Here is a 13,056-nt window from a genome sequence, read left to right as displayed (position 1 = left end):
GGAGGGACGGAAGAAGTGATGCAGGTCTCCAAAGTTTGCATCATTTGTGAACGCTACGAAGGGGAAATTGTGTTCTTAGGAACATAACCGTGGGGAACGAAAACTTCCAACTCAATCACAGGTTTCTGAACATGAAATTGTGATGGAATATTCACCAATACATTAGAATTTTGCATATTACAGTCCTGTAGTCAATAGACATTGACATCACGAGTAACGTACATGTATCACGTGTTTTCATTAAATATGTGGATAAATTAACACAAAATACAATATGGGCTTTATATCATGAACATCAAATTTGCTGATTTTTGTATCAGAATAATATGAATATATCAATTTTGACATTGGTTTTTCAAACAACTGGCATGGACTGTACTGGAAATGACGACTGTCACGTCAAAATGACGTCATGCTTCCTTGGACGATGTCTGTGTCACCCTGGATACAGCCACAACATTACAAGTAACTCCTGTGACAGAGGTGAGCTTTCAAGGGCGCACGAATTGGGAAGTGAGTGAGTTAAAATTTATAGTCACAGCGGCTGTTTTGCAGCAATGTCGTGACTAAACAAAGTTATAAATTCATGATAAATACACAAATTTAAAATCCTGTCGACAAAAGACAGTAAAACCAACAAAAGTACTGCCGAAAATAGATAAAAAATGTCTTTTTCACATTTATATCTACAATTTAGGTAGTTAATATGTGAAAGTGTGGAATATCTGTTAAACCAAGTTCGGCCTAACTACAGTCGCAGTGGGAGGGAGATAGGAACGTAAAAGAAGGATTTTACTGAGGAGAGATTAGTGCAGAAATGAGCAATGCGGTTTTAAAAAATCCAATGCGACTTATTTCTAACAGACCATGGCTTTATGCGATGCGATGATTTTGTATTACAAACTTTTAAATGATCATTTTGAAACTTAGCTTCATTATAAACGATAGCAGAAGTAAAAAATAATAACTTTAAGAGCTACAGATAACTTTTTGGGTCATTGAGTTATGTACTCGCTTGTGTTCATCTCAATTGGGTATCCTAATTTTCCTTTGAGTAACCAAATAAATTGTACTCACCTCACTCAAACTCAATTGGGTATTTTGCCATTGTCCATTAATTTTAAAAATATAATAAAGTTTAAATGTTAGTGTTTGTTATTTATGTTTCATCTGTAATATGAAAAATGATAAGAAAGACTGCAAGTTGTCACGTTCATGTCCTGAAATAGAACCTCTCAATATACCTCACTTATTTTATCTATCCACCGGTACCCAAGCTAAGATTTGACATTTTGTGTGTACGCATGTAAGATCACATTTATTGAGTATTTACAAAAATTCAAGCGTACTTGTACGCAATAGACTTAATAGAAATTGGGTTTTCCCAAAAACAATTGCGTAATTTACGCAGATACGCAGCTTATCTGTACCTCTGACTTTAATACTGAAACTATTAAGGATGTAGCTACCACTATCACTATCACTATAAAACGAAACAGGTAGGATGGGTCGTCTCAAAAGCAAAAGCAGGACGGGTATCGCAGACGGTGGTTGGGGTCTGGCTAGGGTACTGAGATATCAGCTAAGATAAGATAATCAATAGAGACATATTCAATACAAATGAAAAAGCATAAAATATCTTTGAGATGACCCCTTGTGTCTGTGGGCAGCACGTGCATTTCATGCCAAGTGAGTCGACGGTCCGTCGTCATACCTGGCTGAGCGTCCTAATTGCCATCTATAGTCTGATCTATTGTTTTCAGCAGCTATTCATCTTTTTTCTAAGTTTTGTCCGATTTTACGAGTAAACATGCTTTTCTCGATATCCCATTACGCATCCCTCTGAACGCCCAGTTAGGCCCATGTGGGTTATTTCGACATATGCTATTTGCAATTGTGTAAAATTTAGGGATACAGAGTAACAGCCTAAAAACAGGTTTTTTCTATTTCCGACAGTATTTTAGTATATCACAGTAACAAGAATAAAGACTAGAGAGTAGAATCTATCTCTAAAATAGGATTTCAAATTTGGACAATACAATATAAAACCGGGCTATAGATCACCAACAACTGAAGGCTGATCACCATACCAGGGACCATGGGGACGCTACCTGCATGGCCCCCCAGCTGGATTTACACCATCCCGACAGCCACTGGCAATTGTAAAACAACACATATTCTACGTCTAAAAAGCTTGGTAGAGCTAACTTGACTTAGAAACTTTTGGGACTTTCGTAACCTCTCAGAAGGACAATCATGTTTACAGTACTCAAACCCCATTCGAGGATACAGCCACGATCTATCTCAGTTGCTAATTTATTCCACCGATTATAAAATATCATTTGTCTATTCACAAAACATATAAATAGAAAATTTATGAATCAATTCTATTTTTTACAAAAATTCAATGATTAAATGACAATTAACATTACTAAAGAAGTCCTTAACTGTTTTGACATTGAAATATTTATCCCTTGTGATGGAAAACTCAATAGGCAAACAGGACATCCTTTTTTTGCGATACATATTATTCATTTCAGCCATTTTACAATATTACACACATTCCACAACGTTTCGTGACAGTAAGGGTAGGTTCATTTTCCATAATAACCATGATAGATTATTGTAACAGTTCCTTCGGCCATTTGCTCTAAAAGTTTTGGTTACTGTTGGTATGTTTTCACAAAACCTTCAATGTTCAATACATTGTTTTTAAAACTAGTAATATATATGCATCTTTTAGCTGCTAGAAGAATATCACTCACAAACTTGTGTCCAGTATCAGTACCCAACATTATCTCATCAATTGAAAAGTTCAGTGGAAACCGCCTAAGTAAAGACCGCTTAACTAAACATACCGGATAAGTAAACACTTTTCTTTGGTCCCGGCAACTTTCTTCATTAATTATCACTATTAGAGTCCGGTTAACTAAACTCGGATAAGTAAACAATACAGCTTAACTAAACGTCTTCTCACGGTCCCTGGAAGTAAATTACTTAACAAAAGAGACTGGATAACTAAATTAGCGATCACCACATAACCCGACATGAGGGGCAGTCGTGTCAGTCTCCAGTCAAACAAACATCCTGTTTACAGCTCGCTGGCGTCAAGCAGTTGACAATACACTGACAACTGGAGGCCATCCCTGATAAGTTGTTCATTGTTACATATGCATACATATACATGCATATGGTTGTCATTTGCAGGTTTTTATAAGTTTGGATAAGTAAAATACCTGATAAGTAAACAATTTTTGGCGAGTCCCTTGACATTTTACTTATCAGGTTTCTACTGTATATTACATGTTCTATGTGTACAGTTTCAAGTTATTCCAAAACTCTTTCACACACGTACAGGTAACAAAGACATGCATCATACTCTCAGGTTCAGACTTACGAAAAGAGCAAACGTTGTTGTCTACAAAATTCATTCTTAGCAATTCTTTTTTTTTGTAAACACGGTCATTAATGAATATATATATATTGAAAGTCCAGAAGCTTGGTAATTTCTGTAGTTTGTGAAAATACTTTCCCAAGGGAACTCTATGTTAATATGATTTTCCCATTTAAAACAATGCCTAAGCAAATGATAATCCGGAGATTTAGACAAAACATCACAGAACACTCTACATCCTTTCAAAGGAGAGATCAAACTAAGAGCAGAAGTGTGTAAAGTCAAATTAACATGGTTATGTTTCATATTATCTATTGTATCCCTCCCAAGATTTCGGAATAACTTCTCTCACTTCATACCTCTTTTTAAATTCTTTAAAGGAAAGATCTTTAATGATATTGATACTTTCTGTATACCAATTTCTTTTTATAAACTAAAAGTTTTTAAGCTGATGATTCAGCCAAAGTGGTTCAGCTAAATTATTGTCTAAATTGTCAATGGTGAATGTAGAACTATACCTTTTTCAAGGCAGTGAAAGCATCATTCCAGAATGGATTTACAACAGTTGAGAAACTGTCAATATTTGCTCCCACAGTAATTATATGTTTTACTGGTAGGTTACTTGGGTTACTACGAGTGATTTTACGAAAGCTTCTTTTGAAAGTTGCAATCATTAGAGAAACTATAAAAGTTTTAACATCAGTCATTCTTAATCCACCTTCACGGTAATCCTCTTCAAATACTCCCTTTTAATCGTATCTGGTTTATCATTCCAAATAAAATTGAAAAACATTCCCTCTATTTCCATAATAAATGATTTAGGAGGATAGGTTAAAGCAGAAAATACATGTACCAAGGTAGAGAGAGCTGAAGTTTTTAAAAACAGTAATTTTGCCAATTATTGTTTGATGTCTTTTTCTCCAATTTCAAAGTAGATTCCTAATTTTCTGTATTTTTTTCTTTGTGTTGATGATCCAGAGCTTTTCTAGCCTTGCGTTGAAGGTCATACCCAAAACTTCCAAATTTCCATCATACCAGTCTAAAGTTAATTGTAAGAAACCAGAAAGAAGTCAAGTCTGACTTGTTGTCTTGGTCTCTTTTTCCATCAAGTAATTTTTCTTTCATCATCATTTAATTCCCGCCATTATTAGTAAAATTATTGTCCTCCTGAGAGGGTACGTAAGTCCCAAAACTTTCAAAGTACATTTAAACTTACCAACTTTTTTAAAACTTAGTATTTTTGTGATTTCAATTTTGGCAATTGTTTCCTACAATCGCCAGCTTCTGAAGGCATGATGTAAATCCTGCTAGGGTCCATGCAGGTAGCAAAGGTACTGTAAATCCCCTATGGTCCCTGGTATGGTGATCAGCCTTCAGTCGCTGGTGATCTATAGCCCGGTTTTATATTGTATTGTTATCTATACTGATACATTTTTAGGAAAGCGTGCTAGTTTTAAATTAAGAGCTGTGGTATTCTAGTAGTTTTACCGTCCTTCGATGACAGGTTTTTATTTTCTCAATTTATTGTTTTTTATATTGATATGAATTACATTGTTCTGGTCACGGTATGGCTGAGATATTGGCGATGTGACGTTAAATCTTAACTCGCTCACTCACTATTACTTATCTCAACTACATGTGAAAAAAATTGAATTATAGAAAGCAGGGTTCGGTCCACAAATATTGGCAAGAGTCATTTTAATCCCATCTACACTCAGGTTAATAATAATAAAATATCCATTTACATCCTTGATAAATTTGTGGATAGTTATTTCAACATTATTGTTAAAAAGAATTGCAACGCCTCTAGAACTAAACCTGTAGGGTGAAATAATCCTTTTCAATCCCCATTAATTTTGGCATTTCTTAGATAAGAAATACAGTTCGCTCTACCACCATGTATAGTGTAATAAAACACACTTTCGCCCTGAACTATTATAACGTTAAAGCGTTATAACGCAAAGTGTCCTTGTGCTTTAACTAAAGCTAGTCCTGAGCGAAAGTGTGCTTTATTACACTATACATGGTGGTAGAGCGAACTGTATTTCTTTTTTATGAAATGCCAAAATTAATACTTACCGACAGTAAATGGAAGGCAGTTAACAAACAGAAAAACGACAGTGTCGTTGACCTAAATTAACAATCCTCGTTCAGGGCTAACTGACGAGCTCTTCCGGTGACGTGTCTGTACCCCGATGTTAAGACGCCCGTAGTCGTGAAAGCAAAAGATAAACAGTTTGAAGACGGTTTACGTTTGGGTTGAATATCTTCTGTATATTATTTTAGTTACGTATGTGATTAAAATAAACCATATGTGGCTACAATATGTTTAGATCAGTACATCCAGACGAAGCTGACTAGTCACGCGACATTCCACGGATACATTGCGGGAATGTAAACATTGCGAACGTTGCCGTGTCACACTGTTTAATTGTGAATCGAACTGAGACATTTGTGAAGTGAAGCAACTGCAAATAAAAAACATCCGGGGTGGCACAGAGTAGTTTACTGTAGGGTTTACTGTACGGGGCGATGACAACTGACATGCACCGTGACGTCGGTTACCAAGGGTACGTTTGATAACGAGGGGCTGTATTTGTAGAGCTGGATATCGATAGGAAACACTGCCGAAAATGGCATTAAACCGAGCTCCAACCTTCACGTTTCAGACTGCAAGAGGTATGGAGACATCATGACGCCATACAAGGAATTGTCGATATTACGCCATAATAGAAGGGATGTTGATCTAGCTGGAGAAATGGAAGATGCGATGATGACGTGCATGTCGGCATGCGTGCAGGAGACCTCATTCGTATGTAAAACTGTAGATTTCAGAGCTTTACCTCCGTTATGTCATCTCTCCAGTGAGGGTTACCTTGACGTCACACCTAAATACAGAGAACGCGAGCAACACAATTGGTGGCTTGGAGTGAGGAAATGTCATTAAGTATGAGATTCGTCACAAGGAATTAGCGAGAGCAAAGTAAAGTTTTATCCTGACTTGTGTTGTAAGAATGTTTGATATTTTACCTGAAAACATTAACGCCAACCTCGCCATCACAGAATACTGAAGTAATAACCTTTCCCGTTAATGGATCAGTGTTTTCTGTGTTTGTGCCTGTGCTGTTTAGCCTCGTGAGGGTTTCGTCCGTATTCACAAATGGTTGCAAGAACATTTGTGCATGAGCTTAAAATATAAAACAAGTTGTGTCTGCTGCGTGTTTGAGCGATTGATGTTAGGTGACTGAGTGAGTGAGTTTAGTTTTACGCCGCTTTTACAATATTCCAGTGTATCACGGCGGGGACACCAGAAATGGGCTTAACACATTATGTAATCCCTTTTCGGCGTGACGAGCCAACGTGTTTGAGCGATTGATGTTAGGACTCAGTGTTGAAGTTTTATTACCCTTTTCTGAACACTGAGTGGTTATACACAAAGGGCGCATGTTATTTAATGAAGGACAAAAAAAAGTAAGATGGATGCCGATAATTGGAAATACCCCAGATTGTATCACTACAGTAAAACAAGTTTCTGATTGACTTGATGTCAAGAAGACTGTGATCGATTTGGATACCATTTCTGTGCCTCTTTGTCAGCAATGTAATCATGTGTTGTAATTATGTTATGTCAAAAGAAATAAAAAAAATATTCGCTGATATATTACTCACTGTTAGCTGACTCGGTGGAAAATAGTTCTGATGTGTGCCTTTTTTTAGCGTCGACACATGTGTGAAACACCAAAAAGCACCTAGTGACAGACATTCCACAAAGTAGGTAACTGTCACAGTATACATATGCTTAACAAAATTGGAAACCCTGTTGAGTTCGTCAATGTTGTGTCCTCAGTCCTGTGCTGTTTTCTTTGTTCATTAATGAACTCAAACTGTCACTAGAACATAAATTTCAGGACGGTATCTATATATCCGAACAAATGTTAAACATTATTGCATTTTGGTTGCTATCGCTGTTGTCGTCGTCTTGATGCTTTACATATGTATTCGTAATGGGGCATGGGCACCCGTGAAGAGCCACCTCCTCGTGGTGGGTGCTGGGTAACGCTAAGCGCTCTTAGACCCCCGTTGTTGACCCGGGGGTATATTTGGTCCACCAACCCGTTTGCTGTGGGTTGCGCCCCTGTGTCGGTGGAGGACGGGAGTCTGGTGGTTGAGGGCACTGGGAGCCTAGAACCGTGTTCCTTTTCCCCAACACACCACTTCGACCCTTACTTCACCTAGACGGGTGGTAGAACTGGCCCGGTTCTATCAATCGGCTGGTCACGCCATGCCCTGTGCATGGAGAAAATTCCTCAGCAATTATCCACTCCGGTGTTATAAATGTCAACAGTTTGGTCATGGGACTTACTCATGCCGTAATCCTGCAGTATGTTATCACTGTGGAGATCACCATGACGGCACAGGCTGCGAGAATGATCCAAAGTATGTCAACTGTAAGGAGACGCACCCTGCTTCTTCTAGGTCATGCCCTATATATCAAAGGGAATCGAAGATAATGAAAATAAAATGTGAACAAAACCTTTCCTATTTTGAAGCCAAAAAACTTTTCTCCAGTCAGTCTTCAACTCCATCAAACATCACATATTCCGCTGCAGTTAAACGCTCCGTAGCAATGTCCTCAGCTGCATGTCAGACTGACTTGACCTTGGTCAAGTCAGACAAACCTGTGTTTTCAGCTAACAAACCTGCTTCCCCACCTACAAAACCTACTGCCTCATCCAATATGTCAACGTCTGAGTCTCAGACAGAAATTCAGTCTGAGTCATCACAGATGATTGCTTCGCAAATAGCAACATCACAGCCAGCCACTGATCTAGTGAAAAGGAAAAAAAGGAAAAAAATTAAATAGGAAGGAAACACCTGTCGTACCTTTACCTTTAGAGGTTCCTTTACAGAACACTTTTGGGCCTCTAGACATGGAGGTGACCCTGTACTCACAGGATAAGCAGAGGGGCTTACCCCCCTCACATTCTCGTGAAAGATCGCCAATTGAGCCACCATGACTCAATTGGCCAATACAATTCAATGGAACTGCAGAGGGCTTAAAAATAACTTCAACGAGATACAATTACTCATACAAGATCATCACCCGTCAGCATTCTGTCTCCAAGAGACATATCTTAAACAGATACATAGTGCTTATCATTCTTTTTTCTCCTCCGGGGGATCGTGCAACTGGAGGCGTTTCTATTTTGATACATCACAGCGTTATTCATAGCCCTGTCACTCTAAATACGGATCTTCAAACTGTTGCTGTTCGTCTGACTCTGCACGTTGCCCTGACATTGTGCAGCTCGTATATCCCTCCCTCTTCTAATATCCGTCAGACAGATCTTCAAAATCTGTACGATCAACTCTCTAAGCCACGTGTTATCATGGGCGATCTTAAAGGACACAACCCACTTTGGGGAGGTGTCCATACCAACACTAAATGTAAAATCCTTGAGGAATTCATTTCCGATAATAATTTATGTATTTTTAATGACTCAGCCACTTATTTACATCCAGCTACGGGAACATATTCTTCCCTGGATCTATCACTTGCTGACTCCATCTTGTATAATGAATTCAAATGGATGGTACATGATGATCTATGTGGGAGTGATCACTTCCCTGCCATTCTCAAGACAATCAACCCTTGTGATGATCCACCTTTATCGAGAAGGAACTTCGCCAGGGCTGATTGGTCATTATATGAGACATTATGTGCTGATCACTTAAAACATGATGCATTTGCGAACAGCGAAGATCCGATACAGTTGTTTTCCGATTTACTCAATGACATTGCTGACCAAACTATACCTAAGTCCTCTGCAGTTCCACAAGCCATGGTTTGATAATGAATGTAAACAGGCCAGAAAGAGCAGGACGAAAGCTGAAAAATAAGCTGTCCATAATTTGAATAAAGTAAAAATGTTAAATGCCAATGCTCGACGTACATTTAAACAGAAAAAGCGTCAGTCTTGGAGGAAATATGTTTCTAAAATAAATTCACGCACACCGATTTCAAAGGTGTGGAACATGATCCAAAGAATTAAGGGCAAAGGTTCCAAATATACTGTTCACCATCAGAAGGATGGTGACAATATATTAACTGGTAAGTCTGACATTACCAATAAGCTTGGTGAAACACTTGCCAAACACTCTTCTTCGTCAAATTACGTCCCTGAATTTGAACAATATCAGAAACAACAGGAGAAGAGAATAAATTTTAATTTGGACAATGGCGAAGACTATAATGAATTATTTTCATTACATGAGCTACACACTGCCCTTGAGCAAGCTCATGACACAGCAACAGGAAGCATTTACTCACTAAATTTAAAAAATCAGAAACTAATGACTTATTATATAAACAAGAGATATAATCAATTAAAAGTAAAATATAAATACATATAAATCCTTATTTACAGATGGGTCCAAGGATGGTGGCGCGATTTGTATTGCCACTGTCATTATGGGTCCAAAGCAATATCTTCGATAACCCAATGACAGTTCAATTTTCACTAAGAGCCTAGCATAATACTAACAGCTCGCCGTATATAAAAGACACCCTAAATATAAACAATATATATTATTTTCTGACTCTCTTCTTGCCATCAGGCGGAGATTAAAATATTTCTTGTAAGAAGCATCCACTTTTAATAGAAATTATAGAATTATATAATGATCTTGCAACTGTGAAATGCGACATCGTCCCTCTTGTTGGTTACCCAGCCACGTTGGCATTTCTGGGAATAATAATGAAACAGATCTTGCAAGCCAAGGCAGCACTTAACAAATCTATGACACCACTTCTTATTCCTTACTCGGATTACAAAGCTTGCATTGGAGAACTTCACATCCGTGGATCTGATGCAGAAGAGGTGGGACACCAAGTAGGTATCAATAAATTACATGAAATAAAACCCTATATCAAGACACACACTCTGCTTGGGTTGTCAGTTCTAGATTTGAAGAGATCATCAAATGCGACGATGTCGTATTAGCCGCATACGATATACTCATGAAACCTGGTAAGAAGGGTGAAGATCCTCCATTTTGTAATCCCTTGTGATGAAAGAGTCACGGTCAAGCTATGTCTTGCTTGGCTGTGCCAGAGTATTCCATCACAGGGGGATAAATATTTTGTGAATCGCGAACTATGAAGGATCTTTTTAATGGTACCAGTTATCGTTTAATTATTGGGTATCTTTTGTAGATTTAGATTTGTTAACAGATTTGTAAATACATAACTATTATAAGATTAGAAGCTTGAATTAGTAACTAAGATTGTTGAGTGGCTGTATCCCTTTGATGCGTGGTGATTAAAGTATTAAAGTAATCGTAGAATACCTGGTGTTTTTTAATGTATGGCTAAAATTGCTAACGGCTGAGAGGATGGTGTAAATCCAGCTAGGGTCCATGCATGGAAGCAAATGTACTGTAAGTCCCTGCATGGTCCCTAATTTATGGTGATTCTACCTTCACAGTTGTTTGGCAATCTATAACTTTCCTATTATATATATTGTATTGTCCAAATAGTGCTATTAGTTTTAACTCTCCGCACTAGTTTTAGTTGTAAATTATGATATTCTTAGCGTTGTTTTTTACTCTTTGTCCTTCGTCGACAGGATTTTATGGAACGTACATATATCCCATTTCAAATGTCAAATGTCTCCTATGTATTTCTACTTTTTATTGTATAAATGGTTTTCTTTCGTCACGATATGGCTGAAATATTGCCGATGTGACGTTAAATAAATAACTCACTCACTCACTCGTAATGGGGCATGGATATTAATATTGACAAAATGAAAAATTATATGGTTTTTATGATGGGTGGTGCCTACATCAAAACATGATAAATGGCTGTATAATGGTACTTCCAAATGGAAACTGTAAATGTTTATAAGTATCTTGGAGCGTAGTACAAATCTCTCTGTACAAGCTGATCCCATTTAGCTCTTCAATTCTGTTAGCCAGTCTTCGATTGAGCTTTTTGCGAGAAAGTTCAAGCTTTTTTAATGTTCCCAGCCGCCGGCCACACAACACGTGGCAACATGAACGACCACACCAACCTGGTGTCCGGCAGACGTAGCTTGGCATACAGCAAATCGTATAGGATGTCGTCGTACATGCATCTGGCGGACATTTGGCACATGTCGTTTGAACCCTAAAATGGATCACGGGCCATGTGGGTTACCTGCAGAAGCCAAGAGATTGTTAAGAGAAGAGATCGGAAGTGGCGCCATCGCCCCCCGCCCGGACATGCCATCGTGTAGTGCCAAGACGTTACAAATGTTGCTCCAAGCTCCCTTCGCTCTTGGCCATGCTTAGCTGTCGCCAATTACCTCCAGGCCACATCTGTAACATAGATCGGACAGCAGAAAAATTGCTTACAACAACGTAATTAACAGAAGCCAAGCCAGTAAATATTAACTAGATTACGTTAATTATTTGTGAGTATTTTATTAGAACCTAATATAGTCTTGGTATGCGCGAGATGACCATCTACCATAATGCTGAATTATACTTTCATCCAAACCATTAATCGCCGCAGTTGTAGCGGCGCCTATTCTGGAAAGAACGTGATGTATGCTGGGTCAGGTCACAACCGACATGTGATAGCGACTTACTGAGAAATCGCCAGAAATTGATAGCACGTTAATGGCGAGCCATCAAAATGGACAAACAGCTGTGAGGTAGGAGCATGGTCTGACGCGAGATACCCAGCGAAGCGCGCTAACAGGGCATAGTTCTGAGACAATAGGGAGAAATTGAAGCACTGTTCCTCTACCGAACTGGTCAGGTTTTCGAAAACCTTATGCGCAATGTTAATCCCCGGTCGGAAGAGTGAAACATCATGAATTTGCAGTGAAGTTTTTTGAATCATCGGCCTTTGAACTGCGAACTAACTCGCTGACCCTAAAGGAAACCAAAAGGCTAAGGTAAATGCTGATTTAAACATCTGAGCTTCGGTACGAAGAGCTGCAGATAACAGGCAAAGCATTGACGATTCGCTGAAGAATTGGAAAAATGATTGGCTTTCGTATGTCCCGTTTAACTTTAATCTTGTGCATTCCGATGATGGCTTTTCTAACCAAGAAATGTTCACAGTGATTGATAAAGTTATTTAGTTTATGCCAGGTGGATAAGGACTGAAATGTAGGCCCTTACAGTACGAGGTGATTTACCTTGAATCGAATATAGCCTATGAATTGCAGAAGCTGGTCCTAGTTGTAGTCCGCTAAACGCGCGCCTAAAATGTTGGAGACATTGTAGTGCCGTGTAATATATGTGCGTCTTGTGTTGCGAGATAAAGAGGACGAGATTAGTCTATGAGATTCTGTCATACAATCTCCCCCAAATGTCTTTTGGTAAGCTGGTCTGTGTCGGGTCTGCGTCTGGAGCCACGTGTTGAAATCTCTGCCACTGAAAGCGTGAAAAGACGTCAACTATAGCGTTATGATGCGTGCTAATGTGCTTTGGAGTGGAATATTATGTTTGCTTGCTGATGATATGTACGACTGCTTGGTTTGTCACATGTGAACATAACGTTTTTGTTGCTCAAACGATTTCCCACATTTTTAACGCCACCACAACAGGAAATAATTCAAGGAGGTCATATCCTTGGTATAGCCCTTTTGTATCCATGTTTGAGGCCA

The sequence above is a fragment of the Haliotis rubra genome, unplaced genomic scaffold, assembly GCF_003918875.1.
Source record: "Haliotis rubra isolate DU_JTF1 unplaced genomic scaffold, ASM391887v1 Scf721, whole genome shotgun sequence".
NCBI lineage: Eukaryota > Metazoa > Mollusca > Gastropoda > Lepetellida > Haliotidae > Haliotis > Haliotis rubra.
Note: the sequence above shows the minus strand (reverse complement) of the source record.